The sequence below is a fragment of the Peromyscus eremicus genome, chromosome 13 (assembly GCF_949786415.1).
Source record: "Peromyscus eremicus chromosome 13, PerEre_H2_v1, whole genome shotgun sequence".
NCBI lineage: Eukaryota > Metazoa > Chordata > Mammalia > Rodentia > Cricetidae > Peromyscus > Peromyscus eremicus.
The window spans coordinates 3,628,587-3,645,398 of NC_081429.1; the positions used below are offsets into that span (position 1 = coordinate 3,628,587).

At 48.0% G+C, this 16,812-nt stretch overlaps 1 protein-coding gene across 2 annotated transcripts in view; it reads left to right on the forward strand.

The window, feature by feature from the left end:
• Inpp5d (inositol polyphosphate-5-phosphatase D) overlaps positions 1-16,812 on the forward strand; it is a 113,464-nt gene that overhangs the window by 18,212 nt on the left and 78,440 nt on the right. Inside the window, exon 1 of one of the 2 annotated variants that reach the window (XM_059278261.1) lies at positions 1,875-1,989. The exons of the other annotated variant lie outside the window; for it this stretch is intronic. The gene's annotated coding sequence lies outside the window, so the exon portion shown is untranslated. Of the gene's footprint in view, positions 1-1,874; positions 1,990-16,812 lie in introns of those variants that run through there. 2 annotated transcript variants of the gene reach the window in all.

The following is a 16,812-nucleotide window of genomic DNA, read 5'->3' on the forward strand; positions in this document are numbered from 1 at the left end:
CCACTGTCCTCGGTGGCCAGAAGGCCACTAGGGAAGCCCAGGGCTTGGGCTCAGAGGCGCTGGGGCCCTGGCTGGGTTCTACCTCAATGAGTCAGCTCTTCTCTGTGGTTTGCTCCTCCCCTGATGACAGCAGTTCCCTTCTCATGTCCCAGTCCCCAGAGGGAATCTGATTGGCTCAGCCACCAACAGCTTTCTCTGCCTGGACCACTCACAGACTACTGAGCTCTGTGTTGCTTGACCGTTAGGAAGCAGGTGTCTGCTCATCATTGACAGATGGGGACAGAGCATAACCCTCCTATGAACACCTCAACAAGGGCGGTGGACAAGCAGTTTCCAAGGAAGAGATATGGCCTTGCTGGACATAATGTTTCCAATCTTGCACTTGACCTAAGACCTTCTTGGTCACCAATACCCGCTAACTAAGGGACAGGAAGCCATGGACCTGGATGGTCTAGGGAATTCCCCACCTATAAGGAGCCATTTCCTATTAAAACAAACAAACAAAAACAAAAAAAAATAGATGCTAGTGGCTGGGGATGTTGCACAGTTGGTAGAGAACCTACCTAGCATATGCAGCCCACAGTTCGATTCCCTGGTCCTCCATAATGCCTGATGTAGTAGCACATACCTATAATCTTAGCACTTTGGGGGATAGAGGTAAGGCGATCAAAAGTTCAAAGTCATCCTCAGCTACATAGTGAGTTTGAGATCAGCCCAGACTCCATGAGACCCTGCCTCAAACACACACACACACACACACACACACACACACACACACACACACAGAGAGAGAGAGAGAGAGAGAGAGAGAGAGAGAGAGAGAGAGCGCGAGAGAGCGCACATTCTATAATAACCAATGGCACATGACTGCTGAGAAGCAAATCAAAGCTCACACCCCGTGAGCCAAGTCAGAGCTGTCCTTCAGGAAGCCCTGGTACTGGTCACAGCTTATTTTAACTCCAGTTCCTCTTTTCATGTTGAAACAAAACCCTGCATTCTTTCCTGAGCTTAGCCACAGTTTCTGTATAACTCATTTCTTCTACCTGAACCCGTTGGTGTCAGCAGAAGCAGAGCTAGGCTGAGGGGTTGCACAGTGAAACACCACGGCTGTTCCAGGGCTGGGAGGGAGGCCAGCGGTCTTTCTGAGAGGGGGCCCTTCCTCACCGGCTCGGATGGCATTTGATCGTGAGTAGCACTTGGCCATGCGTCCCATGCATTCAGGACTTTGCAGCCCACCTGGCTTTGTTCAGAGACTGCTAGGAAACCAAACTGGAAAGTACAATGTCACATTTTCCCTGCTGTGGTCTCAGTCCTGTGAATGGATAGGGGGAGCAGTCTACATGGAGGCCATTCCTCCCTTCACTGTCCTCATTCTTAGTAGGGAGACAGCCATGTCCAATTCTTGGTAAGAAGGGAGACAGCCATGTCTACGTCCTCAGTCTGCAAGGTGAAAAAAGAATGGAAAATGGAAGCAAATGAGGTGGAGAGGGAGTAGTATAAAGAGAAAACAAGGAGGACACAGGAGGGGAACAATAAAGAGAAAACAAGGAGGACACAAGGAGGGGAACAATAAAGAGAAAACAAGGAGGACACAGGAGGGGAACAATAAAGAGAAAACAAGGAGGACACAGGAGGGGAACAATAAAGAGAACAAACAAGGGAGGACACAGGAGGGAAACAACAAAGAGAAAACAAGGAGGACACAAGGAGGGGAACAATAAAGAGAAAACAAGGAGGACACAGGAGGGGAACAATAAAGAGAACAAACAAGGGAGGACACAGGAGGGAACAATAAAGAGAAAACAAGGAGGACACAGGAGGGGAACAATAAAGAGAAAACAAGGAGGACACAGGAGGGGAACAATAAAGAGAAAACAAGGAGGACACAAGGGGGAACAGTAAGAGAGAAAGGGAAAGATGAGGGAAGGAAAAGTCTAGAAAAAGGAAGGCTTTGGAAGAGATGGCAACAGTTTCTACAAAGGAAAGGAGGTAGGTGTGGAGCAAGAAGAGCAGAGCTAATGGTGATGGAGGGTGGCTGTGGAAACGTTCTGTTAGGCTGTGGGAAGGTGTCTGTGGCAGCCATCTACCCCAGGCTCTGCTCTGTGCTGTCAACAAGGATCTGAAGTGAGCGCAGGAGACTGTGAAGCAGCTTTAAGACAGGGCCTGGGACCCAGAATATCTTCTGGACCAAGGTTCATGTTGACATCCTCTGGGTACTGTGTGAGGCCAGAGACAGGCAGGATGCTCAGCCCATCAGGCCCTAGGTTCCCACAGCCAGAGATGGGGTTCTTGTGAATCCTGGGTTCTTCCTGAAACTGCAAAGGAAGTGACTCTCCCCTCAGGGAAGTGCACCCACCTTGGGCGGCTGACCTCAGAGTGAGCTGTTGCCCAGGGATGCCATTTGGAGTAGCTCCACTCCCTGGGAAGCAAGGGAGGGTCTGAGGCGGAACAAGGAGACTTAACAGACAACTGCATGGTAGCTGAGGGAGGCTGCAGGGCTCTGAGCAGCCTTTAGACACAGTCCCCCTAACCAGGTCCACCCCTGAAGTGAACAGGAGCCTCTAGGCTTCTCGTGCTGCCTCACAACTTCTATGAAGAGGAGGAAAAATAGCCGCACTCATGACTCCATTACACAGATATCTTTGAGAACTTCCTGTCTTTGCTGAGCTGGCAGAGTATGGGGATAAGGACTGTGAAGACTGGGGTACCAAAGCTCTTCATGCATGTTCCATAGAAGAGGGGTTCCAAGATGATCTTTCCCACAGACGCCGAGGCTGCTCTTTCAGACAGAAGGAAACCCCAGTGGCCAGAGCCTGCCGGGACCTGTGTAAGTCAGACGTGTGACTCAAGTTCCTGGTCCCTGGTGGTGTCTGTCACATTGCTCTGGGCAGTGTGCATCTGGAGAAGGAACAAAACCATATTCTAAGAGCCGACCCGTCACAAGCGTCTGGGAGGGTGAACGGTTGAGTCGTTGTTATGAAGTTCAGGAAGCGGGTGGCAGCTGTTATTGTTCTGAGTGGTCACCGAGTGAAATAGATTCCGTCTGAGCCTCTGGGCAAAGGATGTGGCTCAAACACACACTTCCTGACGTCGTACAAGGAGGGGTGCAGAACAGGTTCAGGGGCTAGCGTGGCCACATGAGGACACGGGCCCCTTGGTGTCATGGCAGCCATATCCTGGGGTCTGCTGCAAACATGGGCAGATCTATTTTTCTAATTCTCTGACTGTCTCAGAACATCTTGCGGCTGGGTTTGTATTTGAAAGGGAAAGTCTTGGGAAAGTCAACATTCCCCAGAGGTGTAGTTCTGTAGCCTTTGAGAATTCGGTGCGAATGAGTTCCAGGCACCAACCCAAGGCCAAGTTCATGCTGGTTTTCGTAGAGGGATTGGTCTTGCTGTCTTCTCTTTCCATTCCGTTTCCCCCCCATGGCTAATGTCTAGATCGTTTTGAGCTTGACTGCTTTGCAAACTGAGGTCTTTCTTTGACTCAAAGTTTTTTCATGTTTCACTTTTTTTTTGTTTTTGGGTGTTGTTCCAGCTCATCTGTTTTATTTTCTCAGATTCTGCCAAGAGAGCCAAGTCTCTCCCTCATTCATTAGCCGTCTGGAGCATCCTTACTCTCAGGAACAAACAAAACACCTCCCTCTTCTCCTGTGTGCCTGTGTGAGATCTAATTCATTCCCAGGTGTTTGGGGAAAAGTAATCATTCTATCTGCCATCTCTGCCTCTGAATGACTATCTTTTTCTCCCCCATCTCTGCACACCCCCAGCATCTTGCTGCTACTTCTCCGTCTCCCAGAACCTTATGGTCCGCGTTGTTTTTGCTGGAAACATCATCCTTTTCTTGTCCCACACAGCACAGAGATGACACTAACCATGGCTTGCAGTTGATGGGCTTAGACCAGGTGGAATGGCCACCCATTATTAGGGCCACTCCACGTAGTTAAAAGGGAGGTTTATTTTGTGGGGTAACTTACAAGTGAAGAGATAGTTTACAGGGTCTGGGAAAGGTGTGGCGCAGTCCGGCGGTATTCTCTGGAGAACTCTGCTCGGTCTACCTCCAGCGTCCAGGAACAAAGAGAGCCCATGCATCTGGATCTCGGGTCTTCAGGGTCCTCTCTTGGCCCCGCCTTGCAGGCGTGACCATTACCGAAGCCTCAATGCGGGTTGGAACTTCCAGGTCAAAGCTGGAATGGCTACCCACTACAACCAGGGAACAGTATGCAGCTGCAGTCAATGAGATGTGCCGGGAAGGGCTCTGTGGGACAACTAATCAAAGTCTGTCTTGGAAACAGACACAAGACAAAATGGCCCCCTTCCCACCAACTAGGATAATGATAACTGGAATCACTGCTGCTGTTTTGCAACCATGAGACAAGGTAACCAGAGAGTGAGGTCAGCGTGCAGATGGCAGAGCAGAGACATAAAGTGACCCCCAGCCTGAACGGTGCCGTTGGATTTGCTGCACAGGACTAACGATCCTAGGAGCTGGCCAGCCCCGGGCTTCCTGTTAGTGAGATGATTCCTTTGTATTTAAGTACTTACGGGGTTCTCTGTTACCTGCAGCTGAAAGTGCCCCCAACATACGAGGTTAGGTCCACTCTAGGGGAATCTCAAAACAGAAAGAAAAAATTTTAAATTGAGCACCAAGTTTCACTGCACCACAAGCCCAGAAGCCGTGGTTTGCAGCCTCTAATACACCTCTCTCCTTAGTCCTGGCCAGCATCATGCTGACATGATTGGCTCCGACCCACCCAGACATTCCTCATGACTTGTCTATGTGCTCAATATCCTATTTCTGTAACTCAAATCAGGAAAGGTACAAAAATCAATCACCATGTTAGCAACCTCTGTGCCCTGGGGAAGACATCTCAATTTCTGGCTCTCTGTGGGATGATTTAGTTTCCCATCTCAGCTTTGCCCTTTGAGATCAGGGGCCACTCAGAGCTGTATTGAACAGATGTGAGTCTTTCCTCCCAGGAAATACCACCTGAGTCCATGGAAAAGAAGGGCACAGTCCATGTGCCTGTAATTCCAGCAGAGGAATGGGAGGGGCAGAAATAGGTAGATCCTGGGAGCTCATTGGCCAGCTAGTCTAGCCTAATTGGCAAGTGAGACCCTGCCTCAAAAAATAAGATGGAGGGGCTGGAGAGATGATCCAGTAGTTGAGAGCACCAGCTGCTCGTTCGGAGGACCAGAGTTTGATTCCCAGCACCATGTGTCACAAGGTGACGATTCCAGAGAGCGTCATGGAGACTCTTGTTACAACCATCTGTAACTCTGGGTCCAGGGGATCCAATGCGCTCTTCTGGCCTTTGTAAGCACCAAGCTCATAAGTAGTACACAGACATACCAGGCGGAACACCCATATGTGCAAAATTTAAATTTAAATTTAAAAAAAATTTTGAAAGATGGAGAATAACCGAGGGAGACGCCCAACATGGCCTCCACATGCACATATACACGTGTGTATATGCAGCTGCACACACACAAACATATTCCCCCACATGTACACTTGCACACACACACACACACACACACACACACACACACGTAAAAAGACGGACTCCTTGCCCTCTACCTTCCAGGTGACTGCTCAACTGGATGCCATTGTCCTTACTTAGTTTTGAGTTCCTAAAGCTCTTCCCAGCCCACAGTGAGCATCTGTAGCTACTGATGGATTAGGTACGCTGGTACCTTGAGAAGACGAAGCAGATGCAGGTCCCACTGAACAGCAAGATTTGTTTTGCCCTGATGCAGTTGTTCTTACCAAGTCTCCACGGTGCTCTCTTGAATCATCACCTTGTGACACATGCTTTTTTCCTTGTGGTCAAGTTCTTTCGACCCCTGGGAAGACTTCTCTCCCCAGTGACTCATCCTTGCCGTAACTACCTCCCAGAGGCCTGCATTTCAGTATTGAGGTACTCACCATGACGAGCTTGCTTCACGGCCTCATCATTCTCTTTCCTGACCCTGGGGCCAGCTGTCCATTCACCTTTCACCTTCCCTTCCTGTCGGTTCTCACCCCTGGGTCTTCATGGCCCCATTGCCCGAGGCTGCTGTGTGCTGCCCAGGTAGTCGACTCCCACAGCCACATTTTCAGAGAAGGCTCTTAGCCAGGTCTTAGGTGAGGCTGTGTGCTGGTTCCTTTGATGATGCTGTTCATGCTTCTGAACCTGTCTCCTTCTCAGGAGCCATGGGCGCTGTGGCAACGCTCTCCCGTGGAGGTTTAAGAACTGAAAGAGACAGTCACATAAAGCACAGAGCCCACTCTACCACAATGATTGGTTTACAGGTGGAGCAGATAAACCCAAAGTCCAGAGGCTGGTTAGCTGCCACACCAGTACAGGGTGACCCAGGCAGCCACCTAGGTCTGCTCAGATCAGGGCTGGGAACACCAGATACAGAAAAGAGAGCCACAGTGATGAGACTTGGAAGACTCTGAAATCCCCGAAGTCCTGGGAAAGGCAGTTGGAATGTCTGAGCAGGAATCTTAGCCAAGGCTGAGTGGCCAGGGGTCCTGACTGGTTCCCAATTTTGGTCATGGACAGAGTAGGGGACCCTATGTCCTGTGTCTAGGAGAGGCTGCTGGCACCTGCTCACTAGGGTATAATCCTTCTGCTTGGAAGAACCAGGAAGACAGAGGCAAGGAGTAGGGTCAAGGCTGGTAGCCAGAGTCCCACTGGGCAAATCTAAGAGAGATTTGAGGACATAGAGGTGTCAGAGAGAGTCCATTCACTTTACCTAAGGTCTATCATATCAACCCTTGTTGCTATGGAGTCCATTAGTGAGCCTGGGCAGGAGCCAGGCACTTAGGACACACTATTTAATCCTGGGAAGAGGAATATTATTCTAACTTTAAATTTAGGGAAACAAGGCCAGTGAGATGGCTCTCCAGGTCCCCCCATGGCTGACCACCCCAACATCTCTGCTCAGAGCCCCTACCCTCAGGCCTCCCATCTGAAACCATGTTTGCCCTAAAGGTTCCTCTCCATCGTCCTCCCAGTCTACTTTCTTAACACCCCTCACCTCTATCTGCAGCTCTATTTGTTTGCCAATAGCAATATGACTCAGTAGTGTACGATATACACATTTATTATCTTGTATTTTTAGAGGCCAGTGGTCCAAAAATGGCCTTCACTGTCTGTGCTGAGATCATGGTATGAGCAGAGCTGTGCCACTTCTGAAGGCTTCAGGAGAAAAGAAAATCCCCTTTCTTGTCTTTTTCTGTATCTAGGGGTCTCCTGAAATCCCTGACTGGTGGCCCTTTCCTCTATCCCTCAAGCCAGTAATGGCAGTCATTACTGCCTTGTGATGCTGGCGGCATGGCCCTGTGATTACTCTAATCAACTGGTATCCCTTCCCATCTCAGATCAGAACGTGGGCAACTTTAACTCACTCTTGCTGTATGACAGCTTATGCACAGGTTCTGAGGTGGAGACACGGACATCTATGGAACCAGGTGGGGAAGTCATTCTTTCGCCTGACACAGCAGCTATGTGCATGATCTATCCACTCAACTACCTTATCTGTCTCCATCCTGAGAACAGAAGATGTATCGGACCGAGCCAAGACCTTGTCTGTCTTGTGCTGAAGTGCTAGAAAACCACCTATACCTGATAGGTGCTTGATAAATACTGACTAAATGTGGGAACTCGTTAGGTAGTCAATAAACATGGGCTAAATGCAGACACCCGTTAGCTACTCAATAAATATTGGCTAAATGCAGGCGTGGTGATGCTGGTTTGTCATCTTGCGCAGAGGAAGTAAAGACAGGAGAATCCCTGGGGCTCACTGGCCAACCAGAATAGATAAATGAGCAAGGCCAAGTCAATGAGAAACATTGACTCAAAGAGCAGGGTGAGCAGTTCCTGGGATGTAATACCCAAGGTTGTCCTCTGACCTCTACACATGTGCACACACATGATCATGTGTGCTACACACACACACAAACACACACACACACACACTCCGCCACAAACATGCGCATACACATAAACACACACATAAACAAATATTGGCTAAATGATTGAGCACACAGAAAACCTCTAAAGAAAGGAAATGAGCCATTGTGTTGTAATATTCTGCAGCCCTGTCCTAATGCTATCACCAAGGTTCCCTGGTTGGTGCCTTTAAGACCTCTCTGCAGCCGGGCAGTGGTGGCGCACGCCTTTAATCCCAGCACTCGGGAGGCAGAGCCAGGCGGATCTCTGTGAGTTCGAGGCCAGCCTGGGCTACCAAGTGAGTACCAGGAAAGGCGCAAAGCTACACAGAGAAACCCTGTCTCGAAAAACCAAAAAAAAAAAAAGACCTCTCTGCAGCCGGTCCAACTCAACTGCATCGGGGATGATGGCAGGGCAGTGGAGCATCTGGGCCAATAGCAAAGCTAATCAGACAGCTGCCCTGGGCTGCCCCTTGAGGCAGCTCTTCTCTGGGCTGGCTCCCAGGGCCATGCACACCCACTTGTTTGCCAGCTGTCACTCCTGTCTCCCAGAGTACCTTGAGAGTTTTACAGAAAGTAAAGAAAGAAGTTAGAAGGAAGAGCCACTCAGGGATGTAATTAAGGATAAAAATATGCCACGTCCTGGGCTCTGGCAACCTGGAAATAGAGATTGCTCATGTTCCCAGAACTGTATTGTCTGTATCCAAGTGGTCCCAAACGCTGTGTCTAAATTCTTAACAGGGGACGATTTTAAAGTTATATAAGTGTCTATCTCTTTTTTTTTCTTTTTCTCACCATGCTAAGAATTCAACCTTGAATTGAAGGCCTTGAAGACTCTAGGCAAGTACTCTACCGCTGAGCTATACCCCTGATCCCCCCAGAGTGCATCTAAAGACAGATTTTGCTTGTGTGAGGGGGAAAGGGGAAACAGAAATGGTAAAGAGATGAACTTCCCTGGCTGTGTGCGGTAGGAGAAGGCTTCCTAAAGTCTGATGTCAAACATGAGAGGAGGAACATCTCCTGTCCCCAACTTCTCACCCACTCTTCTGCCTGGAAACACAGCCTGGCCAATGAGCCCAGCTTCGCTGTCTCCAGGCCTCAGGGACACCTCCCCCATACTGTCTGCCCAGGGCTCAGTAGATTCCCTTGAGATAAAGGATGAGTGGGTGGAAGAATCTTGACCTCAAGATGAAAATGAGCGTACAGGAAGAACAAGGGGGAATTAATGTGGCCTGAGAGAAATGGAGAAAGCAGTAGGCATCCTTCCAACCCGAGAGATCCACACAGGCTTTTTTTTTTTTTTTTTTTTGGTTTTTTCGAGACAGGGTTTCTCTGTGTAGCTTTGCGCCTTTCCTGGGACTCACTTGGTAGCCCAGGCTGGCCTCGAACTCACAGAGATCCGCCTGGCTCTGCCTCCCGAGTGCTGGGATTAAAGGCGTGCCCACCACCGCCCGGCCCACACAGGCTTTTACACCACCCAGGACCACTGCGTCTTACAATCCTGGTGTCTAACATCTGAGGATCTCTGTGAGTCAATATGTGCTGTCTCAGCTTTTTTCTTTTTTCTTTTTCTTTTTCTTTTCTTTTTTTTTTTTTCTTTTTTGAGACAGGGTTTCTCTGTTTAGCTTTGTGCCTTTCCTGGAACTCACTCTGTAGCCCAGGCTGGCCTCGAACTCACAGAGATCCGCCTGGCTCTGCCTCCCAAGTGCTGGGATTAAAGGCGTGCGCCACCACTGCCTGGCCAGCTTTTTTCTTTAAGGAAAGGAGAAAACAGGAATAAGGGCGTTCAAATTGAAAATATGAAACACAAGTAAAATCCCCTCACCCCGAGATCAATTTCCCTTCCTGGCAGAGTATCAGTATGAATACATTTCTCTCAAGCATAGCTGTAGAATCTGTAATGTATTTGACACCTTAAAAAATAGCATTGAAGCATGTTGAGGGCTCACCAAGGCATTCATGGAGGGAAGAACTGCAAAAACTTGGCAGTAGGGCCTGGGGCGATGACTGGGTCTGGAACGCACTTGCTTTGCAAGCACAGGGACCTAAGCTGGAGCCCAGAAACCATGCAACAGCACTTGGTGGAAACCACATAATAGCACTTGGTGGAGTGGGAATGATTACACTCTCAGCACTGGGTGACATACCCAGCCTCGCCTAATTGATGAGTTACACACACACACACACACACACACACACACACACACACACACACGCAGAGTCATGTAGCTGGGGGAGGGGTTAAGAATTCTAACACTCCAGACTCTTTGTTCTTTTATAAAAAATGGCAGGTGAACGGGCATGGGGGTGCCATGTCTCCCCAAACTACTTCCAGCTGACTCGGTGGGCATTGGTTAACTTTTGGGGGTAGGGAAGGGGGCTTTTGGGGTCCTGAGGTAGTGGGTTGTCCTCCGCTGCTTTGGGAATCGTCCATCGCCTTTCACTGCTTCAGGCTTTGTGACTGTTTGGGTCTGATGAGGTGCTGGTGAGGCAGAAGAGGAAGTTTAGAAAACATTTTACCTGGGGGGGGGGTCCCCAAGAGGTTCCAGGGTGAGGGAGGGGCGTCCCTGGACCAGGAAAGTTTGAATTATACTTCTCTGAAGTGGGTCTGACCTGTCCAGGTGGATTCAAGCTGGCTCTGGAGCTCGGAAGAATTTTTAAACATATTAAGAAGCAGCCACAGGGAATTTAAAATCTTGAGCTGGTAGCCAAGATAGTATAATGTTTCGTACTCTGCTATCAGAATTTTATTGGTTAGTGTTAGAGAGAAAGAGAGGGAGAGGGAGAGGGAGAGGGAGAGGGAGAGGGAGAGGGAGAGGGAGGGAGGGAGGGAGGGAGGGAGGGAGAGAGAGACCTGGAACATGCTTTTAATTTTCACCTGAGATAAGCCTTATCTGAGACAAACCTCAAGGTACCTGTTTTCTTTATTAGTTTAGCATCCAGGAGACACAGGTGATCAATTGCTGAGGGCATTTAACAGTAATAGGTTGTTATATTAAAGTCTGTGTTTTGCAGAGTCCAGACCCTTTTGAGTCTGGGGGTATAAATACCTCTGGACTGTTAAACTAGTCCTTACCACCTGGTCCTTGGCCTCCAGCTCTATGGTGGTCCTGTAACAATTAGCTGAGTAGTTAATTAGAAGTTTGAATATGTTATTAGAGACGCAGAGGGAAACTGATGAAGCAGAATGTGGTCGGTAGAGACAGGAGGGTGTCCTGAAGCTGATGAGTCTAGAGTGAGGCACATGGGGGAGCAAACAAAACAGAAGCTCCTACCTTAGCTAGAAAATCTCTTCCCATTAGATGCACAGGGCAGGTTGGCACCACTAAAACTGTGTGAGTGAGGGCTGGAGAGATGGCTCAGTGGTTAAGAACATGTATTGTTCTTGCAGTGGACCCGAGTTCAATTCCCAGCACCCACATCAGGCAACTTACAACTACTTGTAACTCCAGATTCAGGGGATGGCCCTAATCTTAGATACATTCACATATATGGACAAATACTCATGTACACATAAATAAATAATAATAAAATATTTTTAAAAAACTGTGTGAGTGAAAGGAATACCCCTGAAAGTACAATTAAGTGGTGGGGTCTGGTGAGGTAGGTAAGACTGTCCCTCTACCTCGACAATAGGGAGACAAGGAGAGGTGGGACCCCAAAACTCCCTCAGGACTGAGTAAGTGGCTCTGGTGTCCAAAAGGAAGGGTGGGTGGGCAGCATTGATTTGATGAACCTCATCTGCATGTGTCCTAGCCTGCTCCCAAACTCATTTGTGCTCTCAGGAAGTAGGTTATTAGAAAGTATCATATATACATCATGAAAGGTGAGACTATAAGATTGGGTAATATATTGGAATTGTTTAATAAAGGAAGCAGAATTAGAGGTATAACAACCCACATTTTTTCCTATCTGAGAAAGTTCCATGAGGGAGAAAGGGATGTGAACCTTAACCAGTCCACCCACCCTCGCTACCTCTTGCAAAGAGAGACTGGTTGACAGGTCGGCATGGCTGGAGTCAGATCCTTTATCAGCCCAAGAACGAAAGATAGGAGGGGTCAAGGTTGGAGCCAGAGTTGGGCTGTTGGAGCGGCCTGATATTGGCGAGGAGGAGGGGGGTAGAGGAGGAGCCTAAGGGGCAGAGGCCCGAGCAGCCGGAGTGGGAGGTTGGATGGGTTCGTTGACAGGGTCCAGAGCGGCAGCCAGAGATTCCTCATGTTCGGGTAGCATAGCTAGGAGCATGTGGGCAGGAGAGAAGGAATCGAGAAGGAAAGGTTTAGAGCTTAGATAGAAAAAAGCCTGGGGTCCAGTGAGCCATTAGGCGGCCATTTCTTATTGTTATCTAAGGGATATTTGGGCCATTTCTTAGTGCAGGGGCAGACAAGCTTAGAGGTCTTTAAGTAATGCATTAAGCGAGAGGCTTAAGAGTTTCCAGAAGACATCCCAGGGGGAAAGTAGGGCTAATAAGGTTGGAAGCTTTATTTCCCGTAACAGCAGCAGAGAGAAAAAAAATAAAAAACAAATGTGATCCAAGACTACGATCTCAGGCATCCCCAAGATCAAGTGAGGATCGGCAATTGGCCGAGGATCACCCAATGTTTCATCAAGCCAGAAGGATGAGGGCCAGGGCGTGCATAGCCCGAGGACAAGTGTCCAATAGCGTCAGGCACAAGTCATTCAATGCTTCGTCAAGCGAGTCAAGCGAGGAAATGAGGGCGAGATGTACACAGCCCGAGGACGCAACCCAAGGACAGGGGTCTGACAGTGAGAACGATATCTCAGACCGCAGTCGTGGGAAATGTCTAGAGATTGAAGCCTGAAATGGGGGCTGACCATAGCCAATGAAGGCTGTGGACAGGGTTTCCCCCAACCCTGGGGATACCAGAAGGGTGTGAGACAATCTACTGTCATTCCCACAGGTCCAGGGGACTGTTTATGATGGCTGGGAAGGGAAAACTCACCAGTAGAAGCAGCTGGTGTTGTGTGAAGCAGTCCAGTAACTGGGCAAACGGAAAAGTGGGCAGTCGTAGATAGAATAAACCTCGGTACAGGGTCCCAGGTGCAGAGCGCCAGGAGGGCCTGCTTCGTCTCGGCACCAATGTTATTTATTAAGCGGTGCAATGTTATTCATTAAACAGTACTGTTTACTGTGCGAGAAAAACCAGGGGGTACAACAAAACCCACTCTAAGAGTTTATTAAGGGAAGGGAACAGAAGGGATGTGCCCAGGCCTATGGAGAATGACCGTACAGGAAGAGGGACGAGGGATAAGTGGGACCTGCTTTCATAGGTTCCCCCGCACATGCACACATGGGCTTACATACTATGCCACGCATGCACATAGATTACGTGATCACGCAGCGCACGGATTGCGTAGGACGTAAGGCCCTGGGTGACTAAGCATCTTGCCAGTGCACACTCACGTGGTCATAGGGCTGGGGGAGTGGCTAGAAATTCTAACACTTGCAATCATTTCAAAGAATAGCTCGCAAAGCCTCACTGGGCTTGTAGCTCAATGGTCGAGCATCAGCACGGAGAAGGTGCTGGGTTTCAGCCCTGAAACTCCACAACAGACTGTGCCCTCCACCCCTCCCGACTCTGAACAAGGCTGGCTGCTAGGCTCCTTCAGGCTTCATTTCAGAAATGAAATGATACCATACTCGTATTTTGCTCTCTCCCCTCACCAGCCCTTCACTGAGATCTGTCATGGTCTCCTCACACACCCTTGTGCTCTCTCCCTGATGAACGGTGACAGATGGACATCTAGTCCTTTCCTTTCTGCTACTGGCTATTGTTGCAGAAGACAAACACTGTAATAAGTGAGGCCTGCATAGGCCTCTACACATGCGCACACACACACATGCACACACGCTTGCACACACACACACACACACACGCACACCAATACACCACACACACACACACACACACACGCACACACACACACACCAATACACCACACACACGCGCACATGCACACACACGCACACACACACACACACCAATACACCACACACACACATACACGCGCGCACACACACGCACACCAATACACCACACACACACACACACACACACACACACACACACGCACACACACACACACCAATACACCACACACAAGCTTTCTTTAGTAAGAAAGAGATCTATGTTAAAGGACTGCTCGTTTTTATTGTAGATTCGGCCAAGTCACCTTTCCCAAAACCTTGTCAAGTGAGCGTCTCCCCGGCGTCTCTTAGCACCTGCTCAAGCGCCATCTTAGTCTTCCCAATAAAAACCCAGAGTCAGATATTGAGGGTGAAAGAAGAAATTTCAGAGAAGCAGAGCAGCAGCCACTAGATAGAGACTCCTTAAGTCTGCGAATCCTCAGACCGAATGGGGGCTGAGATCCTGTCTCCTCCTCCCTAGTGCTGGGATTAAAGGTGTGTGCCACCGCTGCCTGGCCTCTATGGCTAACTAGTGGCTGGCTCTGCCCTCTGATCTCCAGGCAAGCTTTATTTGCCAGAACACAAACAAAATATCACACAACAACCTACCATGGCCCCTCCATACCAATACTGGACATCGTCAGTGTCTGTCTGTCCCCCAAACAATGGGTAAAGTTTGCATTCTCGGTGTGTTGTTTTGCATTTCCTTTATTAGAAACAACAATAAGCCTTTTTCACATATGTGCTCATTTGTATTTCTTTTCTTGTAACTTGCAAATTATTTTTTGCAAATATTTTCCTGCTCTTTTTGTTTGTTTGAGATAGTCTCGTTTGTCCCAGGTGGGCAGCACACTCACTATGTAACTGAGGCTGGCTTAAAACTCCCATCTTTCTGTTTCTGTGCCTGATGCTCTTCAGAGGATGTGGGTTTGATTCCCAGCACCCACATGGTGGCTTACAATCATCTGTGACCCCAATTTCAGGGAACATGAAACACATGTGGTGCATATACATGCATGCAGGTAAAACATTCATACACATAAAATAAAAATAAATCTTAAAATATCTTTCTGATTAAAAATATGTTCTTCACATATATTTGGTAAATGAATTGTTATTTGGTTAGTTTACTTTTCCTCTTAAAAGCTTTTACTTATGTGTATGCGTATTGTTGTATATGTTTGTGGTGTGTGTGTGTGTGTGTGTGTGTGATGTGTGTGATGTGTGTAGTGTGGTGTGTATGTTGTTGTATATGTGTGTGGTGTATGTGTATGGTATGTGTGTGGTGTGGTGTGTGTGGTGTATATGTGTGTATGTATGTGTGTATGTGTGTGGTGTGTGTGTATGTTGTGTGGTATGTGTGTGTTGTATATGTGTGTAGTGTGTGTGTATGTGGGTATGCATATGTGTTTGTGTGTGTATGTTGTGTGTGTGTGGTATTTGTGTATGTGTGTATATGTGTGTGGGTATGTGTGTTTGTATATGTGTGTGTATGTGTGGATATGTGTATGTATGTTTGTATATGTGTGTATGTGTGTTTGTATTTATGTGTGTGTGTGTTGTACATGTGTGTGGTATGTATGTATGTGTGTATATATGTGTGTATGTGTGTTTGTATATGTGTGTGTATGTGTTTGTATTTATGTGTGTGTTGTACATGTGTGTGGTATGTGAGCCATTTGTGCCTACAGACACATTACAGCTGAAGGTCAATGCCTTCTGCCTTTCCTTGATCATTCTCTTGCTTGATTTTTGAAAGAGTGTGTTTCATTAAACCTTTAGATCATAAATTCCACTAGGTTGTAAGACCAGTGAGCTGCAGGGATCCCCCTGTCTTTAGCCCTTCCCCCCACAGCTGGGTTACATGCACACCCCACCACGCCCTGCTCTTTATGTGAGGTCTGGGCATCTGAACCCAGGTCTTTGTACTTGTGCAGCAGAAAATTTACAGACTAAATCATCTCTCCAGCCCTGCCCCTCTCTTTTTGGTAAGATTATTTATAGTCTATCATGTCTTGTGAAAATTTCAAACAGAGGCTGGGCTATAGTTCAGTTGGTACTTGTCTGGTGCTTGCCTGGCACACATAGAGCCCTGGGATCAGTCCTTGGCACCATATAAAAATGAACATCGTGGCACACACCTGTAGTCCCAGTACTTGGGAGGTATGGGTGGGACAAACAAAAGATCAAGGTCATTTTCATCTAAATAGGGAGTTTGCAGCCAGCCTGGGCAACTAGAGATCCTGTTTAAAAAAAAACAAAATCATTTAGTCTTCATGTGGATTCTGGGTCTTGTGACTCACCAATCTTAATTATTGAGAGAAAATAGTATTTTTTTATTTTCTAACACTTTTATCATGTTTTTATGTCAAGTTCTTTATTTTGACATTTGCTATAAAATGAGGAATACAATTCTTCTTCCCAGTGACTCAGCAACCTCAGATAGTAAACAGTCCACCCTTTCCTGCTGACTCATGATTCACCAGCCCATATGCCAGTTTCCCACTTCATCTCAGTCTGGATGTAGACTCCTCCTTCTGTTCCAGTGATTGATTAATCTCGTCTTGCAATAATACAGTGATGCACATTGATAGCAGTGATAGTCCCTGTGGCCTGTTTCTGACTCCTGCTCCAGAAGGAGGCTATAAATCGAGACCAGGAATGAGAAGGCATTGCCTGGAGAATCGAATCAACCAGACAGTGCCACAGCAGGACAGCAAAGGGGGACAGGAAGTGGGTAAATACGATGAGGGCCAGCAAAGGTCCTGTGAGAAGGTTCTGTCACAGCCCACTGTGGACGTCTTAGTTAAAGCTGAGTGCTAGGTGAGTGGTCAGCACCAGACACCAGAGACTCTCAGATGATAACCTGTGCATCTCACAGTGTGTCCTTAAAGGAGAAGGAGATCTTACTGCTAGGACCATTCCTTCCCACAGCTGGATCTACC